The sequence below is a fragment of the Alligator mississippiensis genome, chromosome 5 (genome assembly GCF_030867095.1).
Source record: "Alligator mississippiensis isolate rAllMis1 chromosome 5, rAllMis1, whole genome shotgun sequence".
In the NCBI taxonomy this organism is placed as follows: domain Eukaryota; kingdom Metazoa; phylum Chordata; order Crocodylia; family Alligatoridae; genus Alligator; species Alligator mississippiensis.
Genome location: NC_081828.1, coordinates 37,977,274 through 37,999,453, shown reverse-complemented (window position 1 = coordinate 37,999,453; position 22,180 = coordinate 37,977,274). Strand labels below are relative to the sequence as shown.

Here is a 22,180-nt window from a genome sequence, read left to right as displayed (position 1 = left end):
CTGTCCTGACTTCTTTCTAAAAATCTTGGTTTTACCACTTCCAAAAAATAACAGAGATTCAAATGTTGAGGAACATGTACCAAAAAGGAGCCTGAAGTCTCTACAGGCAGTGCAGATTAATCTGTACACTATATTCCTTCTTTTGTTAAGATCTTGTCACTTCTAGAGCCTGAACGCCCTCAGAAAAGGTGAACCTTTTTTGTGAACCAGTCTTATCTGGCAGGTGTCGCAGACAGTGCTCTGCTCCTAAAGAGGAGAAACTGCTAGAGAAAAAGCCCTAGCAGGGAATAAGGAGCCCACCTGCAGGTTGCCAGGGCAACTGGAGACAGCAAACAACCCACACCTGCCAGCGGTCAGCTGGCTGTAAGGGGCAAGGCCTGGCTCTTACAAAGCCCAGGAGCTGAGGCCAGGGTAGTTCCCTGCCAGCAGCCAGAGAAAAAGGCGCTCCTGGAGTAATGATGTGAGGCAGAAGCCTGACTGCAGGTACAGCTCAAGCTGGGTAAAGGGTGACTGCTCTAGGATGTCTGAGCTGTGTGATTTAGCCAGGTGGCTTTAAGTTAAGTTGTAGCCTAGGGGCTTGTGTTTTGCTTTGTTTTTGTATCACGGTGGCTTGGGTGAGGCTATTAGGGGTTGGAGAAGGCCTCATAGGGGACCCACAGTAGCGTGGGGACCCCAGCACCAGTAAGGACGCAGTGTATGGGGTGCATAGACCCCAGCCCCGGAGAAGGGGCTGCTACTGAGAAGCCCCGCTGCGGGCGTGGCGAGCCCTGGAGAAGGGGCCGCTATTGAGTAGGCCCCAGAGAGAGGGCGGCGCTGCAGAGGGAGAGGGCAATATTATCCCCTCACCTTCCCTGTTTTCAGATGCAACACTACCTCCCACAGACTTCTAAAGGCTCACTCCCATTTTCTTTTATATTTCTACCCAGTGGCATAAAGGGGAGGGAGTAGGGGGGCAGTAAGGGCAACTGCCCTGGACACTGATTTTGGGGGATGAGAATGCAAAAAACCAGCTACTGCTGGAAGCTATACAACGGTGGTTGCAAAATGGAAGTCACCACTTCTACGCCCAAACATGTCCTTATATTGCTGCTTCTGTCAGCATTATCTCACCCTCATATGCACACCATTGGGATGGGACATTAGTTCAGGAATTAGGTACAAGTTCCTGCAATGGACCCATTGGGTGTACCTCAGATTCAGGATCACTGAGTTAGTGAGCTGAGTTACTGATCTGGAGGGCAGGTGCCAAAGGGAACATATCCCGTGAGTCTCAGAGACCACACTACTGTTTCTCCCTTAAGTGAGATAGTTCCAGCCACCTGCCTCAGAAATACCTGGCCTCACACCACTCCTCAATATCTCCTCACCTCAAGCTTGGGGCAATGGTTATGTTACCCCAAGTACCTTGACTTTTCACAGATGTTCCTGCCACCATTACTTCCACTTCCAACCTTTTTTTAGTCATTGCTAGAGCTCTTTTTGACTGGTCAAAAAGCACCCCTCACTGGTCTTGACTCTGGGATACTTCAGCTTCCCCTTGGCTAAAGGCTTCACTTGTCACAATCCAACTCCAGCAGCAACTGTTCTAATAGCCTTCTCTCCTACTTTTTATACTGCACCCCTAGAGTTGCATCTATGAACTGGGGTCAAACATTGCCCCACATTGTCAGGCCCTCTTGGGTCTTTCATGACCCTCCTCCAAACCACAGCATAGCTCATAAGAAGGCTTTCTGTTCTCTCCTTTCCCAGTACCTTTGGGTTTCTTCCATTCCCTTTCTCCCAGTAGTCTTTCCTCTCACCTCTCCCTATGCAGAATCCAGGCCATACAGAGATACAGCCCTCCCTTGCTGAACAAGAGATGTAACAAGACCAGTGCCTTCATTGTATGTAACATGCACAGCAATAGAGTCTAGAGTTACTCATTGCTATCAAGGTTTCACTTTCCTTAGCCACTAACTTTCTGCTTGGTAAAGCAAGACACTTTAAACAATGTGTATATCACTTGAGCAATCAACAAGGAATTTCCTTAATTGTTTTTTCATATTGACTTCAGATAGGAGGTGGGAAGATGGAAAAGTTCCTGTAAGAACTTTTTAGTTGGAAATTTCTATTGACCTACTGCATTGTTTAGCACAATTTTTCTGGCAAAGGCTGGTTTTGTGGTTTGTTTGGTTTTTTTTAATTCCTTTGGGATTTTTCAAGTCTACCCAAAGGAAAACAAGGCTTCATCCTCTTTGAACTGGTTTGTATTCCTGTCCAAAATAAATCTAGATGTAATGCTTACTTCCAAACAAAAAACAGTGTTACAGGAACTCTTGGTAAGTAGGAAGATTTGTAAGTTTCACACAAAAAAGAAAAGTAATTTAACTTTGGTAGAAGTACCACCTTCGTCTCTGGGTGTTGTCCCACAGAGAAGCAGCAAGTAGAATAATACTTCTCTCTTGCTTTGATACTTTTTCTTCTACTTGGTAAATATGTCCTTATTACAATATTAACAGTGATATTTTTATACTTATTCACACTACATTTCTTTAATTAAATTGTTTATCTTCCTATGGGGAATTTCTACTTTTATCTATAACCTGTATTAGAAAAAAAATGATTTTTAACATGTCTACATTTTGCCAACAGCACCTCTACCTATTTATTTTATTAGATATGTATTTCACACTCGTAAAAAGAAGTGCAGGTCCTCTCACAATAAAACCAGAAAAGGCAGAGAACATTATTAAAATAAAATAATGTGTTATAGAACAAACTCCCAAGACTATGCTCCAAAACTTAACTCTGCCTGCTGAAGACCAGCCCCCAAGAAGGTCTTATAATGCTTCTGAAACATGTCTAGGCTTGGCTTCTGAAGGACTACAAGGAGAGGAAGTTCCAGAATAGCCTTAGCACACTGATGCTACTTGCAGGAAGTTGCTTTTGGCTCACCTTGGGAATTTCAATGGAATGGAGAGGAGAAGGCAGTCCTTTAGGTATGTGGGACCCAGATGAGTTAGGGCCTTATAGTACAAAACCAGCACCTTGAGTTGCTCTCAGAAGGCTATTACAAGCCAGTGTAGACTCTGGATCACTGGAGTAATGTGCTCCGGGCAACCCACCCCCATCAGAGCAGGAGCCATTGTTTTGCACCAGTTGCAGCTTCCAGACTAGGGGTGGGCAAAATATGGCCCACAGGCCAGTTCTGGCCCACCAACTGATTGGATCTGGTCTGCAGGCAGGTGCCTACCAAGTATGATAGAATGCTGGTCCATGGGCAGATGTCATGGGTGGGTGGCAACTCTGGTAGCTGCGTGGTGCTGGGCAGCTGGGGCTGCTTCTGTCATGACTGGCAGGCACTCTATCTCTGGGTCAGGGCTGCCACTAGCACAGAAGTGGGAAGCATGAACCCACCCACAGCTGTAGCAAGCCCTGCTCTGCTCCCCTGAGTCTGTACCCAGCAGCTGCCAGCTGTGTCCATAGCTGCCCAAATGTGGCCAGAAGCTTCTGGGTTGGGGCTCCAGTGTGGGAGGCAGGCTTCCACACTTGTCACAGCTAACAGCTCACAGGTGTAGCACAAGCCACCAACCCCGCGTGCCTGGAGCCCTGACCTGGCAGCTGCCAGCTGTGTTCGGGCAGCTGTGGATGTAGCTGGCAGCTACTGCGTCCAGGCTTGAGGAGTGGGGGGCCACTCTAAAGCTGTGGGCAGGTGGACTCCAGCTGTGGTGAGTGGGGATGCTAAAGCTGTAGGTGGGTTCAAGCTTCCACACAAGTCACAGCCCCAGGAGGAAGGGATGGGGAGGGAGAAAGAGGGGTAAAAAGAGAGAGAGAGAGATGTGGGCTTTGACAGGTCACCAAAACTCATTAAGTGGCCTGCCAGCCCAAATAATTGCCCACCCCTGTCCCAGACGGTGCTTGGGGGCAGCCTCACATTGAATGCATTGCAGCAATCTATCTTTAAGGTTACAAAAGCATGGACAATGGTGGCCATATCTGAATATGAAAGAGAGGCTTGCAGCCTTTTTCCCAGATGGAATTGGTGAAAAGCACTCCCCATTGACTACTTACTGCACTGATTCTTTCCTGGGTTAGTTATTGCAGAAGATGGCAAAGGCTGTGGGAAACTGAAACAGTGGCACAGCCAGAGGGTATAAAGCCAAGCATGGCCAGATCCAGAGGGGTTGGTCTCCCCAGATAGGTATGCTGCAAGGGATTTAAGTGAGTTCTTCCTTAACCCCAGCTGTTTGTTTCTGTATGTTGAGAATGGAAAAAAGTAGAGGTCAGCTAGTGGCATGCTGTGGAGAGGAGAAGCTGTTGGGGAGGGGGGGGCAAAGAGGGACAGTTATTGCTCTGCTTCTACCTGCCTCATGATTGGGGGCCTGAGAGGGGCAGGGGGAATTGTTGGGGAGAGATTCTGAGGGGAAGGAACTTGATGGGGGTGGGGGTCACAGTTACCACGGGGCTTTTCAGGGGAGGAGGCCTGTGAGGTAGAGGGGCTGGGTGAAGAGGTGCCAGAACATTTGACATTTGAAGGGTGGGAGTATTTGAGGAGCAGATACGTTTTGGGACTGAGAGGAGGATGGGGGCCATGAGAGTGAAATGGGGTATGAGGGGGTTGAGAGCAAGGGAGAATGTGGGTGGTGTTGCCCAGGTGGTATGAAGGGCCACAGGGATGTTCGGGTGCTCAGATGTGTAAAGGAGAGCTCAGTGTGGTGTGAGGGGGATGATTAGAGGTCAAGGGGTCTTAGGCACAATGGGAATGGGTCTGTGCAGTGTGTTCATGGGGACAGTGAGGGGTCAGGAAAGGGATCAGTGGGACATTATGGTGATGGTGGGGTTTGATGGAGCTTGGTGCTTGATGAAGTGGAGCATGGAGGGGAATAAGGGGGGTAACTAAGGGCAGAGTGAAGCTGAGGGGATTTGGAGGGGCAAGCATAATGCATAAAGGGTGGTGGGGGCCACTTTGGGGTCATGGTGAAGTGTCTGAAGGGCACCAACATGGGAGAGTGCAGGGAGCAGTTCTGTCCATGGCCTGGCTTCTTGGCACCAGGTGCCTGCTCTACCCAGGAGCTGGTAGTCAGCCCCCTCCTCAACCCAGTTATATTTGTCTTTGTTTTGGCTTGGATCTTAAATCAAATAATACAACTCTAGGCCCCTAGCCTATTGGTAAAGCTTCTAATTGTTTTTTTAACTGGAGAAAAATATATACCATACTAGCTGCACCCCCTTTACAAAATCCTGGATCCACCTATGGGTGTCAGCAGCATACTGATGGAATCTTACTGCAAATCTCTACACTATCTTGCCCACAGGCCTCAGATGCACGTTGAAGAGTGTTCTGGGAGCCGGTCCAGCCGGTCCAGAAAGCGGTGTTGGTAAGTGAAATAGGATCGTCAGGCAGGCGAGTGGATGGAGAGGCCGGGACAGAGTATTGGTTGCAACGAGATTTTACTTGCGCCTCAGATGACACTGGTGTAGGTGATGAACGATTACTTTGTTACAAGCAACAGGCAACGTAACACAATGCGACGAGTTGACAATTCGTGAACGCAGCGAGCATGCAATGGGAACGGGGTATGTCTGGAAGGTTGACGACAGGGAGACGTTGGAGGGTGATCAGGCCGCCAACTTGCCTCTGAGGTCTCCAACTTAGGTGGAAACTGCATTAACCTTTTATATGGCTAGCGAGCCAATAGCTAACCGCTAAGGAAGAATAATTTACAACTGGCCAATGGTGGTGCATGTGTTTACATAGGGTTGGCGGGAACTTTTTTTCCGTGCAGTAACTTTCCACTGAGATGTAGCATTTGTCTGCTAGACACTGACATAGCGGAATTTTCCACTGTGGCACATGTAATGGAATTTTCCACAGAGGGCAGATCAAAGAGGAACTGCCAACTAATGTGCCTCACAGTTTACATGGGGCATGCCTATATTAGGTGGCAACATCAGTTGCTTGGGCGGGGTTTTGTTACTTGTCGTAGGTGAGTCCCCGAAATAGTTAAGTGCTCCTGTCATAATAGATTGAGCAAAGAGGAGAAGCAACAAGATGGAAACCTGGGAGACCATGCAGGGAAGGTCCCCGAGGTAGTGATGAGCACTTGCCCATCACCACTTGTAGTAGGAAGGGTTAACTCTCTTCTTGAGGGTTGACATGATGGCAGCACAGCAAGTTGTCTGCAATCCTTGTGTGTGTGTTAGTTGTTGCAGTAAAGCCCTTTTGAGAGCAAGATGTTTCCCTGCCTTTTCCTGAGCTACGAGATAGCACATCACCCTCTGGGATTTCCTTGTTAGGAAAGAAAGGAACAAATTTAAGTGTGATCTCATGAGTACCCACCAGGTCACATAAATACATTATCAACACCTCTTGGTCAACTGTATCAAAGGTCACTGAAAGATCTAATAAGATCAACAGGATATAATCATCATACTTAGTGTGTGTGTGTCCTAAACATGTTGTATGTTGATTGTATCCTGTTAGTGTACATTTGGCATACATATACATCCAAAATATAAATATGCGCATATACACAAGAATGTTTCAGAAAGTAACAGCAATTTTTTAAATAAAACCATTTTGTGTACTGGACCACATCACTTCTCTAGATAGTCATAAATGATAGGTTTGTTTGACAGTGTTGCCATCAGTGTTCCTTGCTGCTGTGCAGTTTCCCATTCATTGCTCACAAAACGGTTTTATTTAGAAACTGCTGTTGCTTGCTGAAACACCCCTGTACAATTAGCATGTGTGTGCCCACCCACCCACACAATGGTTTTATTTCAAAATTGCTGTTACTTTCTGAAACATTCTCGTGTATATGTGCGTATTTATATTTTGTATGTATATATGTATGCTAACAGGATACAATCAACATGCAACATGTTTAGGACACACACACTAAGTATGATGATTATATCCTGTTGATCTTATTAGATCTTTCAGTGACCTTTGATATAGTTGACCAAGAGGTGTTGATAATGTATTTATGTGACCTGGTAGGTACTCATGAGATCACTCTTAAATTTGTTCCTTTCTTTCCTAACAAGGAAATCCCAGAGGGTGATGTGTTATCTCGTAGCTCAGAAGAAGGCAGGGAGACTTCTAACTCTCAAAAAGGCCATCCATCTACCTACCTATCTACACATGTGCTAATTGTACAGGGGTGTTTCAGCAAGTAACAGCAATTTCTAAATAAAACCATTTCTAAATAAAACCAAATATATTCATGCTTGGTCCTGGGTATGACTATAAACTGTATTTGACTGGAGGGCCTGGTAGCAATGTGGTGGGACTCCTTATGGCAGGGTAGCTTCTATATAAAATACCACGCTGTTGCAACCTCCAGAGTAAGATGAGTATAGGGAACCTCAAAGCCCTAGCTCCCGCTGCCTTGTGGGCTCTCCTTGGTTACAGAAAGGCTAAGGGACATTACCCTGACAAAAATGTGCCCTCGCTGAGGCATTAGGCAGTCTTCTTATCTGTTGCTCTCTGGCAGAAGCTACAACCATCAAGGCATGGAACATCTGGACTAAATCTGGCCTTTGGATTCTGTCTCAATGGTATAAAGGAGGGATGGTAGGTCTTGGGCAGTCTCCACGCCTCCATACTCTTGCCTACGCATATGCATTGAAGGTTTTGGTGTGATGGTTGCAGGACTCTGTACAAGCAAATTCATCAGGCACCTGACTAGACCTTGTACGTGCATACTATGATCCAGAGGATCAATGGCTGTCTACTCCAGTGTTTCCCAACCAGTGCACCACGGCACAAGTGTGCTGTCAGAAATGAGCAGGTGTGCTGCGGAATTTTGCCATGGCAATGATCTATAATGAGCTAAAATGGGTATGAGGATGGGGAATGTCTTAACAGGTGTGCTGTGGAAAATTTTTATTAATGTAAGCATGCCTTGGGCTGGAAAAGGTTGGGGAAACAATGGCCTACTATATACACATGCTGATTTTTTTTGTGTGTGTGTAATATGCATGGTAATTACATACTATTGCTCATATATAATGTGTGTGTATGCTAGCTTCTGTATTGGCTACAATTATAATAAATAATAATAAAAATAATGCAACATCAATTCTTTAGGACTAAATTTTATTTCAGATAATGATGTATCTGACTCAGATATGTTTTAAATGTCCTGCAGGTGAGATACAGGAGACCCTCGTCATTCATGGGGGATCAGTTTGGGAGATCCCCACAAACGGTGAAATCTGTGAATACTGGCGGGGCTCCCCACCCCGCGAGAAGCTGGAAGCGCAGGGCTCCTCTGCAGTGCCTGGGGACTGACCGTGGCTGGTTCCGGGGGAGAAGATGCCGCCACTGCTGCCTCCCTCCCCATCCCCAGTGTTCACTCTGCCCATCTGGCTCTGCCCGTTCCCTCTGCTTGCCTAGCTCTGCTCTCTGCTTCACTCTCCCCAGCTCTGCTCTCCCCTGCCCTGTGCAGTGCTCTGTGCCTGCTTACGCAGAGGCAGGAGCTCGGTGCAGTGCCAGAGGGAGCTGTGGCGGCGCTCATCCCAACCCTGTTGGCGCGGCGCACCGCGAATATTCAAATCTGTGAATATTCAAATCTGCGAACAGCGGGTTCGTGAATAGCAAGGGTTTCCTGTATTTTGGCCAAAAAAAAACATTTTTAATTTAAATTGAATTTTTAACTTTGATAGAAATTTCTTAGATTTTTTTTTTAATAAAACATTTTTTAACGCCCCCCCCAAACTAAACAAAATCCCTGTCTCTTCCTTCATTTGTGCAAAGGAAGAAAGGTATCTATGTGCTCTGGCATATCTATCTCCCTGTGTACAGAGAAAGAATTGAATACTCATTTCTGTCTTCAATTATCAGGAGAGATCTACCTGGAAGATTTCTTCCTGGGGGCTTGTTTCAATTAAATTTGTAAAAAAACAAACAAAAAAACCCTTTGTGGTATGGCTTATTAATAATGAATACTTTTCATCCCAGTAAGAAAGTGTGATTATACTTTCAGTGAAGCTGTTAGAAAAGGAGTGGGCAAGTATGGCTGAATCTGGCCCACCAGGCAATTTCATCCAGCCCACAGGCACCCACCAAATAATTGTATCCCACCCAGCCTGCATGCCTTGCTCCCACCCTCATGTGCAAAAAAGGCCCAGGGCCCAGCCAGCACCCAGCTTTGGGATGGGGCTGCTGCTGCCACTGCTGCAGCCTCCATGGAACCTGTTCAGTGTCCCCAGCATCCTGCTCGCTCCAGGCACCAGGTAGGGAAACATCAGGGACCGGGGCGGGGGGAGTGCAGAGCACGCAGCTGGGACTGGCAGGGACATGGAGCCTGTGCCCAGTGGGGCAGCGGGAGCACAGGGTGGGCAGGGTGTGTGTGTGTGTGTGGGGGGGTGGCCCCCCCACAGTGCACAGTCACAACACAAGTGATATGGGATAACCCAGATCATATGCTAAAAGTCAAACGCCTACTATAACGTATTGTAATTTTATTACAAAAAATATTTTTATCATGATTTGTGTTTTGTGTACTGTGTAGAGGTGATTGAATAATAACTCCAAAAATAAAGTCCTTCTCTTGTATATTGCGTGTGTGTGGGGTTTGAGCTGTGGTTGTGGGTAGGTATGTGTGTATAGTGGATGGGGGGTATGTGTGTGGAGGGGACTTTGTGGGGTTGCAGTGGTGTGTGTGGTGGGTCAATAGGGCATGTTGGGGGTGTATATGTGGGGAGTTGGGGTGGGATGTGGGTGTGTGGGGTTTGTGGTGTGTGAGGGAGGCTGGGGGGTGTGGAGAGCCCCCACACACTCCCTCCCATGGTGCATAGCCACTGCTGCCAGTGGCAGCAGCAGGTGGGGTTGCTTAGGGTGCTCATGGCCTGCACAAGTGCTGTTGCCTGGTAATGCGCAGCTCCAGCCAGCGCTACATGTAGTGGTGAGGAGCGCAGCCAGGTCAGCCTGCTTCTGCACCACGGGGAGTCCAGTGGAGTATGTGCAGCTGCTGGCACTTGCGTGCCGCTGGGGGAAGCCCCGCATGATGGGGCTGGCTGCCTTCCCCCGTCTCCTGCAGTGCAGGTCCCATGATTCTCCCAGAACTGGACAGGAGCTCTGCTTCCTGGTGGATTCCCAGGACCTGCATGGCAAGGAGCAATGAAAGCAGCCAGCTTCATCACATGGGGCTTCTCCTGGTGGCGCACAAGTGTTGGCAACTGCATGTGCACCACAAGGAGCCCTGTGTGGTAGAGGTGGGCCTGACAGGCTGTGCCCCCTTGCCACCATGTGCAGCCTTGGCTGGAGCTGTGTGCTGCTGAGCAGCAGTGCCTGTGCAGGCCATGAGTGCCTCTGCCTGCTGCTGCTGCTGGCAGCAGAAGCTCTGTACCATGGGGGGAGCTTATAGGGGGCCCCAAATCCCCCCACACTCCTTCACACCCACACCCTGCTCACTTGAGTTCTGCACTCCCGCTGATCGCCCTGGGCACAGGCTCTGTGCTCCCGCCAGCTCTAGCCCCATATTCTGCGCTCCCACCCAGCTGCAGCTCCCCACTCCACCCCCAACACTTCCCTACTTCATGCCTGGAGTGAGTGGGATGTTGGAGAAGCTGAATAGGTCCCCCGGAGGCTGCAGCAGTGGCAGCAGCAGCTCCACCCTGAAGCTGTGTGCTGGCTGGGCTCGGTCCTCCTGCACATGAGGGTGGGAGCAAGGCATGCAGGCTGGGCGGGGTATAATTAGTTGATGGGCACCCACAAGCTGGATGAAATTGTCTGGTGGGCCGGATCCAGCCCACGGGCCATATTTTGCCCACCCCTGACTTAAACCAAAACAGTTATTTCTGTAGCTATTTACTTGAATTACTTTGTGTTTGCATATATCAAAGCAGAAGTAATCTATATCTTTCCACAACATATTTTAACCTTCAGCTGCTTCAGTGAAAGAATCAATTGTAACTTGTGACTTTTTTTTTTTTTTTTTAGTTCATAACCTATTATTATTTTGTGTTTCTATTTGATAGTAGGTGTACTTTAGTTGTTCAAAGTGCAAAAAATTCTTATTTAGGCTATAAATAAGAGATTCATTTGTTTTACATGGTAGTTATGTACTAGCCAGGGAATATCTGAGATTAATTTCTTTATGCCTATTTTTTCACTCTTTCTTTTTCTGATCACAAAAGGGATCTTCTATTATGCCTGCATTTAGTTTATGTTGGAATACAGTGAGATTACAATGTGAATCGGTGACAAAAAGAAAAAAAACTTACATTTTGCTTCTGCAAATTAAACCTCCCTCTCATTTTCAGGTTGTTTCACATTTCTTTAGCTACACTGGTTTCCATTTTGGATCATTATCCATTTCCAGGAATTTCCTCAGTGGTACAAATGCTTTAGCAATGAATAAAATTAATCCTCTTCCAAGGGACACTTTATTTTCAGAATCATTTTCAGAATAATTTAACAGTATGCAAAATAAAAGAGCACAACATTTAATATTAATTATACAGTAATAAGTGCTCATTGTGCATGTTTCACATTGGGAGATGATCTGGAGCAAAATAAATTAAGCTAAGCTAAGAAAAAGAAAATGGATCTAAATTTGTATAGAGGAAGAAATAATTTGTAGCTCTGAAGGATAAACTATTTTCATTATCTGCATTCTTCATCTTCCTTTGAAGCAGCAGCTGTTGAATATTTCCAAAAGCTGAATGTTGAAACAGTGGTCACTGCTGCTGATATGGCAAATCCTCAGTTCCTCAGGCTAATGGTGCCAGATAACTGTATAGTATGACAGTTCTGTTTCAAGACCATTTGTCCAGGCAGCCCATTTTGTCAAGACGAGTTGATGTTCACTGCCCTGAAGGAAGCATGTGTGGGGAAAAGAGTCTTCCTTCCAAAGGATATTTGCCTTTGCCATAGTGATAGACAATGCTGAAAAATAAATCAATCAGTAAAACAAAACCGGAGGGTCAGAAACCTGGTGGCAAAGGGGAAAAAAAAACAATGAAAATATTGTATATGTCAGGGCTCTGAGTTGGGGTATCATAAACAAACTCCTTCCTATTTTTGTATATTTTACTTGGATATCCTGTTTCCTTCATTATGCCCTATGTGACAGTGGGATTTTGAAAAGTACTGAAGCCATTGAAAGGGTTCTCATATGATATGTATGGAAAATAAAAAGTTTTCAGCTGAAGTCTATGTTTAAATGTGACAATGTATCGCACTGAAATAGCAAGAAACATCTCTTGTCCCATATGCTGTATAGGATGAAATATAGGGAAGGAAAGGAAGAGTATTTCTAAAAATACGTCTTGGAGATTTAACATTGTGTATAGGGCACTTGAAAGCTCTCTGCATTGAGATGGGATAGAAAAAAATAAGTGTCCTAGTTATATTGGAATGTCTGCCTTTACAGCACAGTTAACACAAACTCTTTGTGACCTAATAGAGAAACCATCTTTGACTAACCATGTCCAGTGCTGGATGACTAGCTAGAGAGACCACACAACCTGGACTGGAAGCCAGATCTGCATGATCCTATAGCTATGAATCCCTGAGGACTGAGTTACTAGTGATTGAATGAGTAGATATTCTAGCTGTTCCAGTTTGTTAGGAGGGAGTTAATTGCTATTCATCTGTAAGAAAGCAATCTAAAGTAGGTGGTCACTTATGTTGGCAAGCTCATTAAGGAAACCTATGAAAGGGCTTATTTGCCCTTACTGATAAAAAGTATAATTAAGACAGCCATCAGCCACATGCCAATGAGCCACATCATGGAGTTCCCGGGACAGGAAACATGGATCTCTAGAAGGTAACCTGTTTTCCCATCCAGTTCTTTCTAGACCTGGAGAAATGGACACGGTGGTTTGAAACCACATCAGATGGACAGTAGTACTTCAGCATTCCCTAATGTCACAGTGGGAAAAGATTTCAAACTCTGAGTGCAAGCGATCTTCTGGTCTTTGCTTCATGGCTCTTAAAGAGATAGGTGAATAAGCGACTTGCTCAAAAAAAAAAAAAAAAAATCCTGTAGATAAATGGACAACAAGTTCTTTCTCTAACTGGAGGTTTTGTTTGTTTTTCAGTTTTGTTTCTATTACACTACCTTAATTACCATGGAGAAGATTACAAGCAAAGAGTTCTAAATTCAGAAGAGAAAAATAAGAAGCAGGCAACAGGAGAACTTGTAAGCAAAAAAAAAAGTTCCCTTTTTTATGCAAATTTCCCTAGTCATAATAAGAACTAATAAGGGAACAGCTTTTACCCTTGAGTATGTTTGACACATCTGCAGAATTTTTTTCTGAATGTAAACTTTTCTATTGTTAGTTCATTAAATTGCAGGTGACAGCAGCATTCGACCTTCCATTTGACCCTCTTTTTAAAACAGCGTTTTCTTCCTCAAAATTGTATGAGATCCTGAATCATCAAATAGAATAAGTATTAATAGAGATTTGCCGGGACCCGGAATAAATATTTCTCATAATTTATCTTCTCTCTCTTCACCCCAACTCTTTCCTCTTATTTTTTTTAGCCACTTGCAAAGCCTGTCAAATTGTGTGGAGTATGTGTAAATGATATTAGTGAGGCTACAACTGAAATTTGTCTGGAAAGCTTTAGGAAAGGGCAGGAAGAGTACTTTGTCTTGAGATTTTATTTTATTTTTGCACTTGTATTTCTGCCTGCAGGAGTTCCAGTTATGGTAAGCTGTAGTTATGCTAAACTGTAGCTAAGGTGCTGAACAGCAAGTTGAGAGAGAACATGTGTCATGACCGCTGGCTGACCTGCTAAGAAAGGGGGGGGAATCAATACACACTAATGAGCAAAAAAGGTTCTGATTTAAAGACAGGAGCAAGAAAACAGAGCTGAAAAACCTGAGGGGAAAAACGTAAAAAGTAAGAACTCACTAATGAGATATCACAAGAACTAAAGTGTAGGTGTGTAAACTTCACAAAGGAAACAAGAACATTTCAACAGAGAAAGAGAGAAGAATTGGTACGAGAGGGGGGGCACTCAAGTATAAATGCAGAGGTTGTGATACTCGCCCTCTATAGTCAGAGGCAGACCAACCACCATATTTGGGGTCAGGAAGGAATTTTACCTCATGGTCAGATTAGTGTGGACTGTAGGCTTTTGTCCCTTCTGTAGCAGGGGGCATGACCCTCTACCTGGGACCTCTTGAGTGTATGTGACAATATTTTATAGAAGTAGGACATTGGCTGCTGTAGTTCCCTTGGTTTACCCGTGGCAATTTAGGACATTAGGTCTATTTTGTGTCAGGGTTGACAGTAGTTTTATGCAGTGTTGAGATTATGGTTTGTATAGGGGTGATACTGCCTCAGGCTGGGGGTATGGACTAGATGACCTTGAAGTCCCTTCCATCTCTGCTTCTCTATGGCTTAGAGGAGTGAGGGCTGCCTGTAATGCATTGTTACCTGTCTAGGACAAGCTTCATTAAGTTGGGCAGACCATTAATCAGACTAATTAGTGTACTGTCCAGAGACAATAAACCTTTCTTAGCTTTTGCCACCAAACACAGATTCGTGTAGTCTTTTTCTGTGTTACCTTTGGCATCTGGAACACTGCTTACTACTGTCAACTTTTCAGAACACAGACTCCAGCAGCCTGTATACCAAAAGTGAGAGCAGCAAGAAGCACTCCCTGCATCTCAGAACAAGACTGCCCTTCTCTCCACTTGCTATGGAAAGGGCTACAGACACCAAACCACATTTTGAACAGTGTATATAGACAAAACATATGTATAGTATATTTGGGAGCAGCCTGCCCTGGATATACTGCTGCCATGTTATAAACAGGTGTTATATTGAACACTGTATTTAGGCAAAAAATGACCTGCCTGGGAGTTTTCTTAAATAAAGAATACAGAATTGGATCCATGTCCTATATTTATTTATATATCCCTTGGGTTAACTTCTGATTTGGGCTCAGTAACTATGCTGAGAAGTAATAATTCTGATTACACAACCACTCAACTCTTCCTCCAGACATGCAGGAGTAAACAGGGTTGCCTGCTGCTTGAAACATCCTTTGCTGCTGGTGTGGGCTAACAGTAAGTTTCTAGCCATGGCAGCAGGGCAGGGTAGAAATAGCAAAAACAAGGTGAAGAATCATAATTGAAAGGTGCCTCTGAGCTGCAGTAGCTCCCTGGGCTGGTAGGCATAGATGACAGTCACTTTTTCTGACTGTAACATAGTATACAGATAGCCAAGCTAGGTTGGGTACTAGAGCAGTGCTGCTATGACAGCTTAGAATTCAATGCAGGCTAAAGGCTTGTTTGTAACACGGCAGCACTATGTCCAGACCGGGCAACTCCCAAACCTGTCCTGCCCACTTGTGCCAGGGTGCATACCCCACACCCAAAAATGTGGTAGGGAAGATACACTGCAGTGGTATTATGTGTGGCCACTCTGGAGCCCTCAGTCTCCATCATAAACAAACTTGGTGTGGCCTCCCATGCATACTTCTGGGTTTGAAGCATGTATGTGGACATGTATAGTCATGATAAGTGCTAAGTATCCTCAGCTCTTACTAAGCATAGTGGGAAGACAATCGGTGATCTTTAGGAGGTGCTTAGAACATTTATTAAAGAGGCCATTCTTAATGGACTGGCCGATGCCAACATCCTGAGGGATAGCCAGCACGGGTTTGTTGTGGGTAGGTCTTGCTTGACCAATCTCATTTCCTTCTACGACCAGGTGACCTATCACCTGGACAAGGGAAAAGAGATGGATGTCATATAATTTGACTTCAAAAAAGCCTTTGATCTGGTATCCCATGATCACGTCTTGGCAAAACTGGCCAATTGTGACCTTGGGTCCACCACGTTCCGCTGGCTGGGAAATTGGCTCCATGGTCGAACCCAGAGGGTGGTAATTGATGGAAGTCAATCGCCATGGTGCCCTGTGACCAGCGGGGCCCCCCAAGGCTCTGTCCTTGGACCCATATTCATCAACATCTTCACTAATGATGTGGATATTGGAGTCAGAAGTGGACTGGCCAAGTTTGCCGATGACACCAAACTTTGGGGCAAAGCATCCACACCAGAAGACGGGGGTGATCCAGGCTGACCTGGACCGGCTCAGCAAATGGGCGGATGAGAACCTGATGGTGTTTAACACTGAAAAATGCAAGGTTCTCCACCTTGGGAGGAAAAACCTGCAGCATCCTTGTAGGCTTGGCAGCGCTACATTGGCTAGCACTACGGAAAAAAGAGACTTGGGGGTCATCATTGACCACAAGGCAAACATGAGCCTGCAACGCGATGCTGCGGCTAGTAAAGCGACCAAAACGTTGGCTTGCATCCATAGATGCTTCTCAAACAAATTCTGGGATGTCATTCTCCCCTTGTACTCGGCCTTGGTGAGGCCGCAGCTGGAGTACTGCGTCCAGTTTTGGGCTCCACAATTCAAAAAGGATGTGAAGAAGCTTGAGAGAGTCCAGAGAAGAGCCAGGCGTGTGATCAGAGGTCAGGAAAACAGACCTTACGACAACAGGCTGAGAGCTATGGGGCTCTTTAGCCTGGAAAAGCGCAGGCTCAGGGGTGATCTGATGGCCACCTATAAGTTTATTGGGGTGGCCACCAGTATCTGGGGGAACATTTGTTCAGCAGATTGCCCCAAGGGATGACAAGGCCAAAAGGTTATAAACTACTGCAAGACCGTTTCAGGCTGGATACAAAGAAGAATTTCTTTACAGTCCGAGCCCCCAAGGACAGCCTGCCATCAGAGGTGGAACAGCCTGCTATCGGAGGTGGTTCAAGCACCTACTTTGAACACCTTCAAGAGTAAATTGTACCCTTATCTTGCTGGGATCCTATGACCCCAGCTGACTTCCTGCCCTTCGGGCAGGGGGCTGGACTTGATGACCTTCCTAGGTCCCTTCCAGCCCTAATGTCTATGAAATCTATGAAAGCAAGAAATCAGATCTTATACTACAAAATACTGTCTGCCTCAATCCGCAGTTCTGAGGCCAGCTTCTTGTTCCTGTGCTAGGAATTTTACATAGTACCTCCAGATTCAGCCTCCCCTTGTGTTATGCAGTACCTCGCTGTGTGAGGAGCCTCTGCAGAGGATGAGGTGTTATTCTGCGTGATCAAGGATGGCAGACTCTGAACCTTAGCAAGTTAAAGCAGAAATTTTCAGGGGTTTGAGGCTATGTATGGATCTAGAATTTTGAAAAAGGGGGGTGTAAATGGTGAGACGTATCATCACACACAACACAACATGTATTTTTCTCCAGTTACAAAAAACTAGAACCTTTACTAATATGTTAGGGGCCTAGGGCTGTATATTATTCAATTTAAGACTGAAGCAAAAAAAAATATTGGAATGAGTGAAAAATGATCTGCATGGCTGTGAAATACAAGCTTCAGGAGCAGCTAACAGCTGGATTATGGAACAATGGACAGCTTGACTGGTGGGACATCAAGACCAGTAGAAATAAGAGTGGGTTGTTAACACCCATGGAATTAAGAGTTTAGAAGGGAATCTGGTAGATTATAATAAACCATGAAATCAATTGATTCCCTCAGCACTGCCTGATTAGAAATGCTGTTGCCACTGCCAGGTAGTTGTTTTTAAATTTTTGATGGAGCAGGTAGCAAAGGGGGAGGAGGGTGCAAGTGTATGAGCGCATGCCTCCTAGATCCACCCCTGTTTGAGGCAAACACTTCTCTTTCGTTTGAAATCTTGACTAAAGCCCTGTAGTCACTTTCACTGAGCACTGCTACATGTAAACTCAGCTGTGATGATACTAGTTATAATCCATTTCATTCCAGCCACTTAAAATGTCACATACTTTACAACATGGCAGAGCTCTCTACATAATCTAGACATTTTTTCTTTGGAGGGAGAGAGAGCAATTAAAGCCAAGATAGAGCCCTTCCAGTTTTATCTCAGAGTAAGACATTGTGTCTCACCTTCAGTGACCTTACACAACAACCGTTTAACTGACACAACTGACACTATCAGTTTCCTTAGAAATTTCAAATGCCTTATTACAGATTAGCCTGCCTGATTTCTGCTGCTTGGATCCTGCCTGGGATCCCAGTTATTTCACAATGCTTTACTCTGAAATTACATGCCAACAAAGCACTTTTCATAGTCTGACTTTACCAAACAGTGAAATCAAATCTACGTATGGAATATTTTCATCATCGTTACAGTTTGGTTCACAATCCAATTTTTATTTATGAGCATTCAAATAGTCACCCAGTCTTTATGAAAAAGTTTGCAGATCTCTCTCTGTATAGAAAAAAATACTAGAATTTTTTTTTTTCATTCTTCCATTCAAACCATTTTGGTCATTTAATTAAGGATGGAAAAAAGAACAGTGGGTACATGTGCACTTTACTGCAGAATTGATTAAATAGCTCCACAGTAAAGTGTCACCATCTGCACACGCACTTGTATTAGGGCACAGTAAATTAATTAACTTTGTTGTAAGATAGTCCGGTCCCTGGTAGTACTATCTTACAGCAGAATAATTAAGTATGACAAAATGCTGCCTACTGCCGCACTATAGCACCCTTGTGTCCCAGCCAGCCCCTCTGCCACCTGACATTGCCACCTGGAGCCTAGGATGACACCCTCAGTGGCTCCTGCCAGCCTGGGGCTGCTTTGCCCCAGTGCAAAGGGCTGCAGTCCCAGGCACACATGCAGATGCTGTGCCTGGAAGAAGTTTTCTCTGGAGTGAACTGTGCCAGAGTTTATCACATCACATTAATTGCACTTATAGAAGCACCCAGTATGACTCATAAGTATCCAGTTAGACAACATGGGTCGTGAATAAACTATATGCATACTGAAAAGTTGAAAAATATTTTTTTTCAAAATGATTTGTATAATAGCTAAGAATAAAACAATAAAAGAATATGAAGTTTGGTTCACAAATAGTTGACCAAAAATGGAGCTAACTTCTAATAAATATTATCCACAATGAAAAATTCAGTCAGATTCATTTCTGATTATCTCCAGTTCAACTCTAAATTAATAATCCTTCTCAGGTTTACTATCTACTCTGTCTGCTATCTCAGTACAAAACACTGATGCTTTCCATCTCCTATAAAATATAAGCATCAGAGTCCAACAGACACTAGTAAATGGTCCAGATGAATTTAGTAACTGTTTCTCCTGAAAAGTAATGACCTATTATGCAAAGAAAGTGTTTGTATGTTAGTGATTTAGCTCCATCTATTGTAGCAATCATGCTGTATTTTATAGGGAAAGTGCACAGGGCATATTAATGTGCCTTATTTCATCAGCAGCAGTTCCTCAACAGAGAATGACAGTCTTCCAATAACAGGGAAGTCATTAGTGAGTCTGTAGATGATTGAGGAAACTGATTCAAGATCCACTTGTTTGATTTCAGACAGGGCAAATAGTTCTAGGAAGAAGGAGAAGATCCTGGTGATGTAAGGTCACAGCTCTTTCCCTGTGTTTCTCTCGTCTTATCTGCCTCCATAGAGAAGGGAGCTTTTCCTGAAATGATGAATGTCGTCTTGTACGTCTCAGCATCATTGGGGATGATTCGGTGCTTGAGTCTCCCACGTACTGATATTAATACTGTATGTCTTCAGATTAGCCTTCAAGGTGTCCTTGAGTCTCTTCTTTTGCCCACCTTTAGAGTGGTGATCATCAGTGAGTTGGGAATATAAGGACCTATTTTGGGAGCCAGTTGTCACGCTTCCTTATGACATGCCCTATCAAACAGAGTTGGTGCCATGTAAATGGTGTTCTTATTTACATACATATAAAGTCTTCTCCTAGTCTTAGTCTAGCACATTTTTATGACCACCAATTTCCAGCAGAAGGAGAGACTGACATACTTTATAAATATAGCTGTTTTTCCTGAACAGTCTGGCACACCAATTCATCCATAAAATATGCTTTTAGTTTCAAATTTACAAAAATTTACCACCAGCAACCATATAGTGAACACTTTGATGGAATAAGCTCCTCTTTACTTTATATAATTAAGCACACCCACTGAAAAAGGAACTTTGAAAGTCCTGAGGAAATCCAAGCTATTAACTGCAACTGGAACCGTATAACAGGAACTGTAATTCTCAGAAATGCTAGAGGAAATAGCAGATGAGGTAGAGGCTAAGTCCAGACAAAAAAACCTGTCTGTGCTGAAACTTTTACAGGAACAGTAAATCCCATGAGAGCTATCAATGTTAATAGAAGATTATTTCTTTTCAATATTATATGTATATGTTGTAATCATACATGTGCATTAAGAATCTGAATAGTCACAGACATTTGGGGGAAATGGAAACAGTGCACTAAATGAAAGCAACCTTGGCTAAGATAAATGGCTGCCAAGTAGAACCTGGACTGGATACCTGCTTTGCTATGGGGACATCAAGTCATCATCCCACTTGAGATAAGTGGACTAAAAACAGTAGAGATGTCTATTTGTAACTCAAGTTCATGTGCCTTGTAGCAACATTTAACTGAACTTGGGCCTAGGTCAAGTTAGCTCCATTTAAGCCCTGCATCCTGAAATTTGTAGGTGCCTGGTACCTAAAGGAATCCACAGCCCTGCTATAGGCACCAAGCATGTCTACACTGTGGTAGCAGTGGATCATGGCTGGGACATTCCCAGCATTCCCCAAGGCTGCTCTGGAGTCATCCCAAGTAGCTGTTCTCAAGAATGTTAGAAACTGAGGTCTCAAGTGCAGTTGAAAAGTCATGCCCTACTTTGCCTTCACAGGCATATTACAGCATTGGGAGCATGTGAATGGGAACTTATAGACACAGCCTGTTCAGTGGTATCTTGGCTTGGATGTGCTTCTAGGCTCCCCACAGAAGGCTTGGGGAGAGTCAGCACGTCGATCTGTAAGATATCTAAGCTAAATTGTATACCTACCACTAGGCTCTTGGATAAAAGAGGGCCAGTCCAGGAGACATGCTGTCAATGAAAGCTGAATTTGTCCAGCTAGCTGGATCCTCAGACCAATCCTTAAGAATCAATTTTAAGATCATTCTGAGACATTTCAGGAAGGTTCTTTGGCTAAGAAATATGGAATTTAAAATGTCAAGTCCTTTGAATTCATTCCACATAAAACCTTTTGCTGCCTGGCAGCAGTTTCTCACATGCATTGCACTTCTTAAGTTGCTTTGGTTATCACTAGAGAGTAAAAAGGACTTTGATAGAGGTTGACACAACCATGAAAGTGATTCTTGTTCAGTTGTCTATCTCTAACAAGGACCCATGGCTTTGATGCCTGGCCAAAAATTATCTTGAAAGGGAGAATAAATCCCAGCAATTCATGTCTCAATCAGTTAATCTAGCTTGTCTACAAGAAGTGACTACCTATCGGTATTTACAAGTTAGTCCCCACTCATACTTTAGCATACTCTTTCAACACAAGTGCTAACTGAGCAGGTTGCTAAAATAATACTTCCTACTGAAAACACATGTATAAACATTGGACAAGATAACAGGACAGCATTTTGTCTGTTTAAAAAAATATATATGATGAACATAGAGAAATAATGCCACAAGTTTTGCATCTATTTCTATTGTGGTGTTTGATTTATTATCTAACCCCAATCGGTTGTTACAATAATTGTTCTTAGTAATCATTGCTTTTACACATTTGTGGATCCACATGTGTTGGAGAGAACCTGTAGGTGGGCAATAACTGAGACTGTTCACAAAGTTCTCCTCTACCCTTCTCTTGATTGCTTTCCGTTCTGAAATTTGATGTCAAATCCTGGCTCCATGGAAATCAACAGTAAATTTTCCATTGACTTAAATAGATCTTGAATTTAATTCCATAGATCTACCCCAGTGAAAACTGTTGCATATTGGTTCTGGCACTCTGTGAAGTAAGTACAGTAAAACCCCTGCTATCCGGCATTCTGCAATCTGGAACATTCTACTAACCAGAATTTCCGGCTGGCCGGCCAGACGCCGGGGGGAGAGGGAAGCTTGCACGTGGTGGTGGCTACTGCCACCCACAACCCTGCGCTGCTGCTGCCTCATGTGCAGCTACTGCCCACCCCCTGCTCCACGTGCAGCCGCTGCCACCCTGCCCTGCTCCGCATCCATCTGGAAACTTGTGCTCCTCAGGTAACTGGCATTTTTAGATACTTGGCCACTCGTGCCGGATAATAGGGATTATCATTTTACTGTAGTTTGCTTTTAATTCCTCATTATATATTTGCTGCTAGTATTGTTTTTATTTTTGCATCTATTCTGGGC

At 44.5% G+C, this 22,180-nt stretch overlaps 1 long non-coding RNA gene across 1 annotated transcript; it reads left to right on the top strand.

The window, feature by feature from the left end:
- The first annotated feature begins 400 nt into the window (after positions 1-400).
- On the top strand, positions 401-14,833 carry LOC132250774 (uncharacterized). The gene is made up of 3 exons (XR_009462390.1): positions 401-483; positions 13,036-13,136; positions 14,555-14,833. It is a non-coding gene; the product is annotated as an uncharacterized LOC132250774 (long non-coding RNA).
- Positions 14,834-22,180: the final 7,347 nt, after the last annotated feature.